This window comes from Marmota monax, unplaced genomic scaffold (assembly GCF_021218885.2).
Source record: "Marmota monax isolate L192 unplaced genomic scaffold, Marmota_monax_Labrador192_F-V1.1 WCK01_AAM20220418_F8-fsc00007, whole genome shotgun sequence".
Lineage (NCBI taxonomy): Eukaryota > Metazoa > Chordata > Mammalia > Rodentia > Sciuridae > Marmota > Marmota monax.
Genome location: NW_026692781.1, coordinates 32,533,750 through 32,543,992, shown reverse-complemented (window position 1 = coordinate 32,543,992; position 10,243 = coordinate 32,533,750). Strand labels below are relative to the sequence as shown.

Genomic DNA, 10,243 nt, shown 5'->3' with positions numbered 1-10,243 from the left:
CTTTAAGTTCTTTATTGATTTCCTAGATCCAGCCCTGCTGCTTTGTTCTATCCAGAGCAGAACTTTAAAACACAGGATACCCTTGTGCAGTAATGAAATACTGCACCCAATATTCTCAGAGAGGTTAGGCTGCTGGTGATACAGTCCTCAAATGAACCCTGGCACATTTTTGTCTCTGCGTTAGTTTCAAGGGCAAAAATATCATATTGTTCCCACACTTGAGAAACCAGGTGTCTGCTTCAATGAAACTCTTTCACCTGCATACAGCAGGCATTAAAGGAGGATGTGTCCATTTCTTAAAATCACAATACACATCCCTTTGTACTTGCATCATGTCAAGACAGATGACTTGTATAATGAGATTTACTGAGGTTTTGGAAAAAGTTTGACAGGTGGGTGAAACCCATCAGGTTCTTTGAAGCCATTTTTATAAAGGGCACTTTCCAGAATGGATTCCTTAACTTTCCATCTTTCTTTACCAGTTTTCCACTGGAGCTACTGGAGAAAACAGCCAGAATGACCTGAACATATTTTGTTTAAATTCTTCTGTTTGTCCCGAGAACCTAAGAATAAACGCCATCACTTTCGCCTTGCAAGGATCCCCTGCAGGGAGAAATTCACGCTGCTGGGCTTTGTCGGTCACTGCCACCAGTGTCCCTGGATTGCGGGGTAGCTGCGCTGGGACATGGATATTGCAGGCCCGTGGTGCCCTCAACCACCGCCGTGTCCCCGCGAGTCCCTTTGGGCCACCCTGTGCTGAGGGGCCGCGTTGACTTCCGCTAGAGCCGCGACCTGAGCGCAGGACCCTTCCCACCCGCGGTTTCCCCCAAACTCAGTTTGGGGCTGATAGTGGAGGCAGGGGTGGTTACAGTCTGTCTTTGTGAAAGCGAAACTTCTGAATCTCCCGAGTCTCGCACTGTGAGCAGCGCGCTGTGGCTTGCGGGAGCCGCTATTAAAGTTCAGGGCAAACCCGACTCTGCGACTCTCAGTTGGTGGCGAAACGCAGGGTGCGCGACGCTCTGACCGGCTTGCAGTTCTTGGCTGGGGTTTGGGGGGCAGCTTCTGAGTGGCTGAGTGAAAAAGGCCATTTGCATCAGGCCAGAGCTGTTATTTGCTGTTCTCCAGGTTTGGGCACAGTGGTCTCTCAGGCAGGCAAACAATTTTAATCTGTGCACATTTTTTCTTGAAGGTCATCAAGATGTATCCACCGCCCACTCACCCATTTCTTGTGACCTCCGTTTCCTTATGTTTAGAAAACCTTCTATCCCTGCTGTACCGTCCAGGATGTGGAAGCCAGCAAGGGAGGGGGCGGGGGAAGGGGCTTCTGGGCACCAGGCGGCCCCTGAGCACTGCTGGATCTGGGGGCAGAGTAACTAGAGGCCTCTTATTTGCTGTGTCTTCGCACCCATCAGGGTGATAATGGTGTCATTTTCAGGCCAGTTCATTTTTAAGTAGGTGTGCAGGGGATTGAGGTGGGGGTGGGGTTCAGGACCTTTAAAATCTCTGACCAAAGGGAACCTCCTTGCAATACAGGTGGCTTGCTCTGTCTGAAGGTACCCAGAGTGCACGGAGTCCGGGGACCCCTAACTCACTTTCAAGGTGTTCTGTGCCTGATGCCTCCCACTCGGCTCAGATCTTTCTTCCCATTTCATGTTCCCCACCCTCCTGGCCTTGCCTCACTCCTTCCTCTCTTTCTGCCCTTCATTTTTTCTTTCTTCTCTTTCTCCCTTTCTATCATCCCCTGCTACATTTTCCTCTTTCTTTCCTCTGTGTAATTTCACCCTCTGGTGAGTTTTATCCAGTTTCATGTCTCTAATTACCAATTTGCATTCGTGACTCATAATCTGCAGTGCAGACCTCTTGCCAATCTGGAATTAACTCCATGCTGGATAAATTCCTTGGCTGACTACCAGGCTAAAGTGAATTTGCCACCTTCCCTCAGAAACAGCTCCACCTTTTTGGTAGCCTTTTTCTGTTGCCACCATCCTGCTCTGCCTGAGCACAACCTTGGGTTTATCTTGACTCTTTGTCCTCACCCCATCTTCTCCAGCCCATCCAATCAGGTAGCCCATGCTGTGGCTTAAATCTGTCTTTCCTCTTCATTGCTACTAGCATGGTCTTGCTCAATCCTTTGCCACCTCTTGACTATTACAGAGGCTTCCCAACTCTTCTGACTCAAGCTAATTCACCTTATGCAATCTGCCAGATTAAGCTTCCTGATTATGCCATTTCTATGATCAAATCACCTCCAAAGACCTGCCCGGTGTGCAGAATAAAACCTGAAGGCTTTAATATACGTTTGTGTCTAATATGTTCTAGTTCAGGCTAGTTTCCTAGTTTAATCCCCAGATTTTCCTCTTTGGTTTGCTTTGCAGACAAACCAAATTATCTGTGTTCCAAGATGCACCCCGTGATTCTTTGACACCCACCTTTGCATTAGCTTTTTCCTCTCTCTGGCATTCCTTCTCCCTCATGTCCACTTGTCTACGTCTCAACCATCAACTAGAGGTCATCTTCTCTCCTCCTCACCTTCTGTAGGCCTGCATTTGTGCTATATCCACTACAATACTTTCTACTTGTGTTGCTCTAATTAATAGTCATTGCTAACATTTATTCAGCTGTTCCCATGTGCCAGCAATGTTAAATAGTTTTAGAGCTAAGCTTATTTAGCATTCACAAAGACACAACTGGATAGGTGTTATCACTATTTTAAAGGCATACAATAATGGGTCAAAACTTGCCCAAGGTCACACTTAGAGCTAGTTAAGTGGCAGTGCTGGGACTGATTCAAACCTAACCATCTGATTTCAAAGCTAGCACATCACTCTGACCTTTTCTAATTGGTTAGCATTTTGTGAGTGTTCAAAGATGAAGCAGAAATAAAACATGCTAACTGTTCTAAAGAAGTCAGCCAGCCAGCTGGGGAAACACTTTGGATGTGTAAACAGCTCTCCGTTCTTGGTGCGGTCTCAGTGTGCTGGTCCCTGCACTGGGTGGTTTGTATAGTAACCACCTGTTTCCATTGTCTATCTCTGCATCAGACTTTGAACTCCTTGGGGCAGGAACTGGTGTTGTTTACTGTGTTTCTGCCTCAGCCCAATATAATGCCTTGCACATACCAGGTACATAAAACCTACTTAAACTGAGCTAAACAAATAAACAGATGGGGGTGGCCAGAAGACAAATATAACAATAGCAGGGCAGATGTGGGCTACTCAGTTGGACTGGGGACATTAAAAGGGTTCAGGGAGGAAGAGCGACTTGAAAGATGAATCAAGTTCAGGAGTACTTCCTCTTCCCCCTCCTCCCCTTCCTCATCTCTCCTCATCCTCTCCTCTTCATTTCTCCCTGGTATGGACTTTTAATTCTCAAGCTTGTGAAAGCTTATTTTTTTAAGCAATGAGAGGATTGATCACCTGCCCTGGTTCCCCGCAGCCCCTAAATCACTTCCAACTGCCAATACCTCTAAGTCTAGTCATTTTGTTCTCAGGTCAAGATACAAAAGGGATTGTCCATAGTTGCAGTAGTCTAATAGAAATGCAATGCAAGGCGCAGATAAAAGTCACACATAAGTTTTAAAATTTTCTGGTAGCCACTTGAAAAAAGTAAAATATGTTGCCATGGTTTTGTTGTGGTTTGCCCCCTAAAGTTTCAAACTGTGTTTGAAGCTTGATGCCCAGTGTAGAAGTGGAAGATGGTGTAGAACTTTCAAAAGGAGGGGCTTAGTTGGGGGTCCTTAGGTCATTAGAGGCACTGATTCTGAAGGAAATACTGGCCTCCTGGAGTGAGTTCTTACCAGAGCTAGATGTTAGAAAAGCCTGAGTCTGAACCCTGGGTTTCTTTTTGGCTTCCTGTTTCCCGCTGTAATCTTTCCTCCTGTAAGCTCTATTACCATCTGTCATAGGGCCCCTGCCAGAGCTGGCACAATGCTGTTTGAATTTTCAGTCTCTGAAACTGTAAACCGAATAAATGTCTATTCTCTATAAAGTTAGCCTGTGTCAGGAATTTCATTATAGTGATAAAAAACATCAATACACATATAAAATTAATTTATAATGAGTTAACTTTAACTCAATATATCAAAACATTATTTCACCATATTATCAATATGAAATCATTAAGGAGGAATATTAGATTCTTTCTCTTTGGTAATGCAGCTTCAAAGTGAAGTGTGAATTTAGCACTTAGCACTATGACACATCTCAATGTGAATTAGACTTTTTTCCAGTGCTCAGCGGTCACATGTGGCTTGTGGCTATGGTACTGGACAGCACAGTTGTGGAGCCACAGGTGGGGCTGCCCAACCTTCTCCAGGTCATACCACATGTAGGAAATGACAGTATTGTGCAGCACACCTGGGGCAATGGAGGAGGTTGGGTTGTGGCTGAAGGTTGTTAGCAGCAGAAAAGATCAATAGTTGGTTTACTACAACCCTTTCAGGCCCCAGATGGGAAGGAACATTACGCAACCCTTAAAATCCATATACCCTTTGATAAACATAAAAATCCTATAGCTTTCTATTTGCAAATTCAAAATAGGTAACTTTCATTTTCTAAGTGAAAATGTTATTCTTGGACTATGAATTTACTTTCAAGTTGACATATGCTCTCTGCCCCACATGTACCAAGAAGCACTGATGGGTTCCAGAGATTTGCAGACAAGGTGGAGGGTCCCATTCTGTGTCTGTAAACTGATCCATATAGACCATTCGAATCAACTCGGGTGTGGTTGGGCTGTTCATCCCAAAATTGGGGCTAAGCCTGTATCCTTGTGAGCTACAGCCACAGCATCAATTCTGGTGAAGAACACTGAAGACCCCAGGAACATTCGGGATTCCCCTGAACCCTGGTGGGAGGGGGAGAAGACAAAATTAAAAGAGAGATTTTTAGTAAACCTAGTCTAGGACATCTGGCCCATGTGGTGTTGGGCACGGGTGGGCACAGTGGCCAATGGACTAAGCTAATGTAGAAGAGCATCTAGAGGGTCTGGGTCATGCAGGGGATGGTGAATGTTGAACAAACCCACTGATGGTTGAGCATGTGTGGGCTCTGCCTGACAGTCCCTTGTCTCTTCCAAATCAGTACCTACCTGGGCTCATTCTCTTTTCAAGATGATGGTTTTCCCAACTGTCCCTCAGGACCAGTTCCAGGACAGCTCTGAGCTCTGCTACAGGACTTGGTTTCCATTTGTATAGGCAACTGGCTGGTCCCTGAAGGAGCTCTGGTTTGGAGGCAGGTAGGCCATGTGGTTACCCCCAAAGTTGGTGAAGCTTGCCAAATGGTGAGAGACTGGCAGAGGCCTGGTGTGCTTATGCTTGAGGGAGCCACGTGGGTGCAGACAGGGAGGCTGGCCATAGTTTCAGGTAATACCCACAGTTCCACCTGAGTTTCTAAAGGATGAGGAGGACAAAGAAATGTCTTGCTTTTTGGCTGACATTCCTAACCGGGCCTTTGCCAAGGGTCTATCTTTCCTAGTATGAATTTTTAAAAAATTACAGGTCTTATAAAGCTTTCCCAAGTTATAAACTGAGAGTACCATAGTAAGTCAAAGCTTTTTTAAAGACACTCATGCCCCTTCCAGGAGATTCATGTCCTCTTGGTGTGCGGTGCCTGCCATTGAGTGTCTCTGGGTTAAATGCCCCCTAGGGTAAAATCTAAGTTTCCCACCACCCAAGTCCTGCACCACTGTGTCAAGGGCACATTCATACATCCTGTCCTGCATGAAAAGTGTTATGTCACACACTGGCACTCTTCTGACGGGTTGTACAGGCTGACTCCTGCACACGAGCTGTCAGACCATGAGGTGACATTTAGACCACTTGCTACTTACCAGGTTCTGATCTGTGAGGTGCTCATCCACCTGGAGGGAGGAAGTCTTTCTCTTCTTTGCCTCAAGATGCTCTCTAGGCCAGAGAAGCCCTGAAGTGGTGACCAGAGCCTATGTAGTCCTGCTCTGATGAAGTGAGGTCGAGTAGGAGGGGAATGCCAAGAGGAAATGAGCTGAGTCACAGAGGAAAAATCAAAGTGCTATGAGACAGGACAGCCAGGGACATCTAAATGACCTGAGGGGCAGAGGAGGTGACATTTACACTGATATCTCAGGGGTGAAAACTGACAGTCAGGTGAGGGTTAATCTCAGGCAGAAGGGCAGGTGGTTGTGTGTCAGCTTGATGAGGCTAAGGAACCCCGATGTTTGGTCAAACAGCAATGTAGATGTTGCTGTAAAGCTGTTCTGTAGATGTGACTAACATTGACCATCAGTTGACTTTAAGGAAAGTTACCCTTGAGCCTGTGGGTGAAGCTCATCCAATCAGCTGGAGGCCTTAAGAGCAAAACCTGAGGTTTCCCTGAGAAGAAGGAATTATTCTGCCTCAAGGCTTTAACCCAGAAATGTACCTGAATTTTCAGCCCGCTTGTCTGGCCCCACAGCTTTTGAACTTGTCACCCCCATAATTGAAAGAAAATAAATCTGTGTTGTATATACTCACACACATATGCATATATATATAGGTATGTATTCACTTATGTATGTATCATGCATACATGTACACACAAACATACATGTGTAACTCATTCACATATGTACAGGCATATACACAGGTAGTCCCATTGGTTCTGCTTCTCTCGAGAACTCTGACAGATACAGGTGACATGGGCAAAGGCTTCATGAAAGAGAAAGGCTGGGCCCATGCAGGGACTGAAGAAGGCCATGTGGCTTGAGTACAGAAATCATGGCACCAGGAGTCCTGGGAAAGGTCAGTGGGTAGACTATGCAGGATTTGGAAGCCTTGTTGAGGACTCTGTGTGTATCATAAGCTCACGGGGAACCGGCAAAGGGCTCTTATTGTGAATGACTTAACTTTCTTCCTCCTTATGTACTTCATAGCTAATCCGTTGCCTTAACTGATCAATCATGTCTTAACTCACATAATTTGCTTATGAAACCCCTCAGACAGTGACTAACCCTGGAAATGAGCAGGAGCTGGTGGAGTTATTTTGGCCCAGAGAGGCTTCAAAGACCTTTGTTGACATTATCAGTGGCTCACTACCGCACCTATACTGGTTCAATCAGGTCCTGCAGCCCTGCCCTCCCCAGCAGCTGGACTCCTCTGAGGTTGGAGGCCTGGATCCACACCCCATGTCTCTGTCATCAACAGGTCAGAGTGCCAGAGACAGGAGAGAGGGAAGCCATGGCTATAGTTTTTGTGTACAGTCATATGTTGCTTAACAACGGAGAACGTTGGAAAAAAGCATTGTGAGGCAGTTCCCATATTCTGCAACTACACAAACTAAGACAATAATAGGGGATCTAGGTGATATCATCTGATGGGTCCACCTTTGTATATATGGTCTGTCATTAACTGAAACAGCATGTGACTGTACCTGCCTTCTGCCTTCTGCTGCCAGCAATTTTCCACATACATTAGACTCTGAATCCTGTCAATGACCCTGGCAAGTGAGGTCCCTGCATTATGAATGTCCCTACCCAGGATTAGGTGACTAGAGGTGGTAGAGTTGGGCTCTGACCCCTGCACCTCAGTTGCTTGCTCCTGAGAGTCCCCTGGGCAGCCTGGGCAGACCTGGGAGGTTTCACAAGGGAAGAGGAGCTGACGATCATTATAGTCTGAGTTTATTTCTTAACCCAGGAGAAACCTACCAGTATCAAGGCTCTGCAGTTGATTGGCCCTAGAAGACTACTCAAGCTCTCAAGAGACTGATATATAAATTTGTTCCATTACATTAACTTACAAGCAGAAACCAGACTGTACAGATGGAGCTGGGCTGGTATCTTCCTGTGGGCAAATCTGAAGCGAAAGCAAGCTGCGATCAAAGGCTCCTGAATAGGCTTAGAATCCATCAGAAATATGAGTGATAGTCACTCTGTCCATGAGGAATGGCTTGATGAATGATGCCACCAGCTTGGCCTAAAACGGGGCCATGTCAGTCCTATCCGAGGCTGAACTGTCACATACAGGTGCTCAATGTAAATATTTATTGAATGAATAAGTGAATAAGTCAACACTCATTCAGAAGAGCTTGTTGAGCATTTGTAACAATAGCATAAGTAACATCAGCAGAAACCACAATCCTCAGTTGACTCTGCTGGGCTTTGTCAAGCCCTTCACATGGGTTGTGTCCTTCAATTCTCACAATATTTCTGAGGGTTAGGCCTGGCTGTTGTCCCTTTTTTTGGTGTGGAAACTGGGACTCAGAGCAGTTAGGTAACTGCCCAAGGCTGCATAGCTAGGATTGGACCTAACCTGCTCGCATTCCTGAACCTTAAATCCACAGCTATTGTGATTCAGCATCACTCTCCTCTGCAGGGTGGTCACATTTGCCAACTGCTACAGCTTGAATGCATCTCCTAAAGTTCATGTGTTGGAAATTTAATCCCCAGTGCAACAGAGTTGGGAGATAGGACCTTGAAGAATTGAGTAGGTCATGGGAGCTCTGCTCCTGCCTCTCAACACTGATGCTTTGGGCATTGTGCCAAATGAGCTAAGGCCATTACTGTGGAAGTGAGTTCTTTATTGTGAGGGTGGATTTGTTATAAAAGTGACTTTGGCCCTCTCTTGCTGTCTCTTGCCATGCAATGCCTTCTGCTATGTTTTAATGCAACAAGAGGGCCCTTCAGTCTTGAACTTTCCAATCTCCAGAACTATGGGTCAAATAAACTTCTGTTCAGTATAAATGTCCCAGTCTCAGGCATTCCAGTATAGCAGAATAAAAAAGAAGACACTGATACCTGTGACTTTCCTGCTGTCCCATCTCTTTTTCTGCCAATTGGCACTGAGCAGTATTATAGGTGTCAACCTGTCCTTATGTAGAGTTTCCTTATTTTACCTTAGAAGAAGTTTCCCCTTGGCATAGAGCAACTATATAACTATATAATTATATAGAACAACTATGAAATTGTACCTCTGAGTACAGTCATGTGCTGCATAACAATGTTTCGTTCAGTGACAGACAGAATATGTGATTATGATCCCTTGTGACTAAAATGGAGCTGAAAAATTCCTGTTTCCTAGTGATGTTATACAGTCTAACATCATAACGCAGTGCATTGCTCAGGTGTCTGTGGCGATTCTGGTGTAAACAAATGTACTATATGTCAGTTGTATAAAAGTATAGCAACACAACTAAGGACAGCACATAAAACTTGGTAATAATAATAAACAACTCTATGGTTAGTTTATGTATTTACTATTTTTTAAAATTATTTTAGAGTGTACGCCTACTCATTTAAAAGAAAGTTGACTGTAAAACAATATTCTGTCTTATGCTGGCAGTATCTCACATACCTCACTTTTCCTGGCCATGTTGAGTGACAGACATACACCTTTGAGGTTTCTGTAACTGCACACTGTGATGTTCATTCAACAATGAAATTGCCTAATGATGCATTTCTCAGAAAAGCAACACTTGGTTGGACTGGACTAGGGAAGAGGCACCCAAGACAAGTGATGAGTCCTGGTCCAACTGTACATAGGAAGTCCCAAAATGCTGAGATATCTGAGAAGATCGAATGCTTCCAGGGTAGAGGACTATGTGACAACTTGATGATCCTAACTCCAGAGAGGTTGTTCCCACTCCCTTAGACATGTGGCCCCGATGGGTATAGTGTGGGGTGAGGAAAAGGGGGAAGCTGGGAGACCATGGCATAGTTTGTGCTAGGACAAGTCATTTCTTATCATCTGTGTTTTCATTGAAAATAAGCATCTTAAAAAGGCAACCCATTGAGGCAGACTGTGAGGCGTCATTATAGCCTTTCCCTGTGTGGTTCTGAAACTGCACAAGGTGACACTTTCCCAAGTAACCGTCAGCTAGATAAGTTGTCCCAGGGTTTCAAAAGGCCACAATCATTGAGATGGAGATTATACCACCACACATATCCTTAATTCTAGGGTCTGGAATAGGTGCCTGACTGTCCCTCTCATCATCCTCTGGAGGAGGTGGAGTGCAAGGAGCACGGGCTGTGTTCAGAGCCTGAGTAGTGCCTGTTGTTCATAGAATTCCATAGGATGGTATCTGTCTAGAGCTTCTGTGGCCCATTCCACAGAGAGCTATGCATTTCCTGAAATAGATTATTTGATGCTATGAAAATATATTCTGGAAAAATATATGGTGACCTGTCAGAGCATGAATCTCCAGGATATATAAAGAACTCAAAAACTTAACACCAAACAAACAAACAAACAAACAAAAAAACCAAACAATCCATCAATAAATTGGCTAAGGAGCTG

At 45.0% G+C, this 10,243-nt stretch overlaps 1 pseudogene; it reads right to left on the bottom strand.

Moving 5' to 3' along the window:
- Positions 1-711: 711 nt before the first annotated feature.
- The window catches only part of LOC124094656 (aldehyde oxidase 3-like), a 90,604-nt pseudogene continuing 81,072 nt past the window's right edge, over positions 712-10,243 (bottom strand).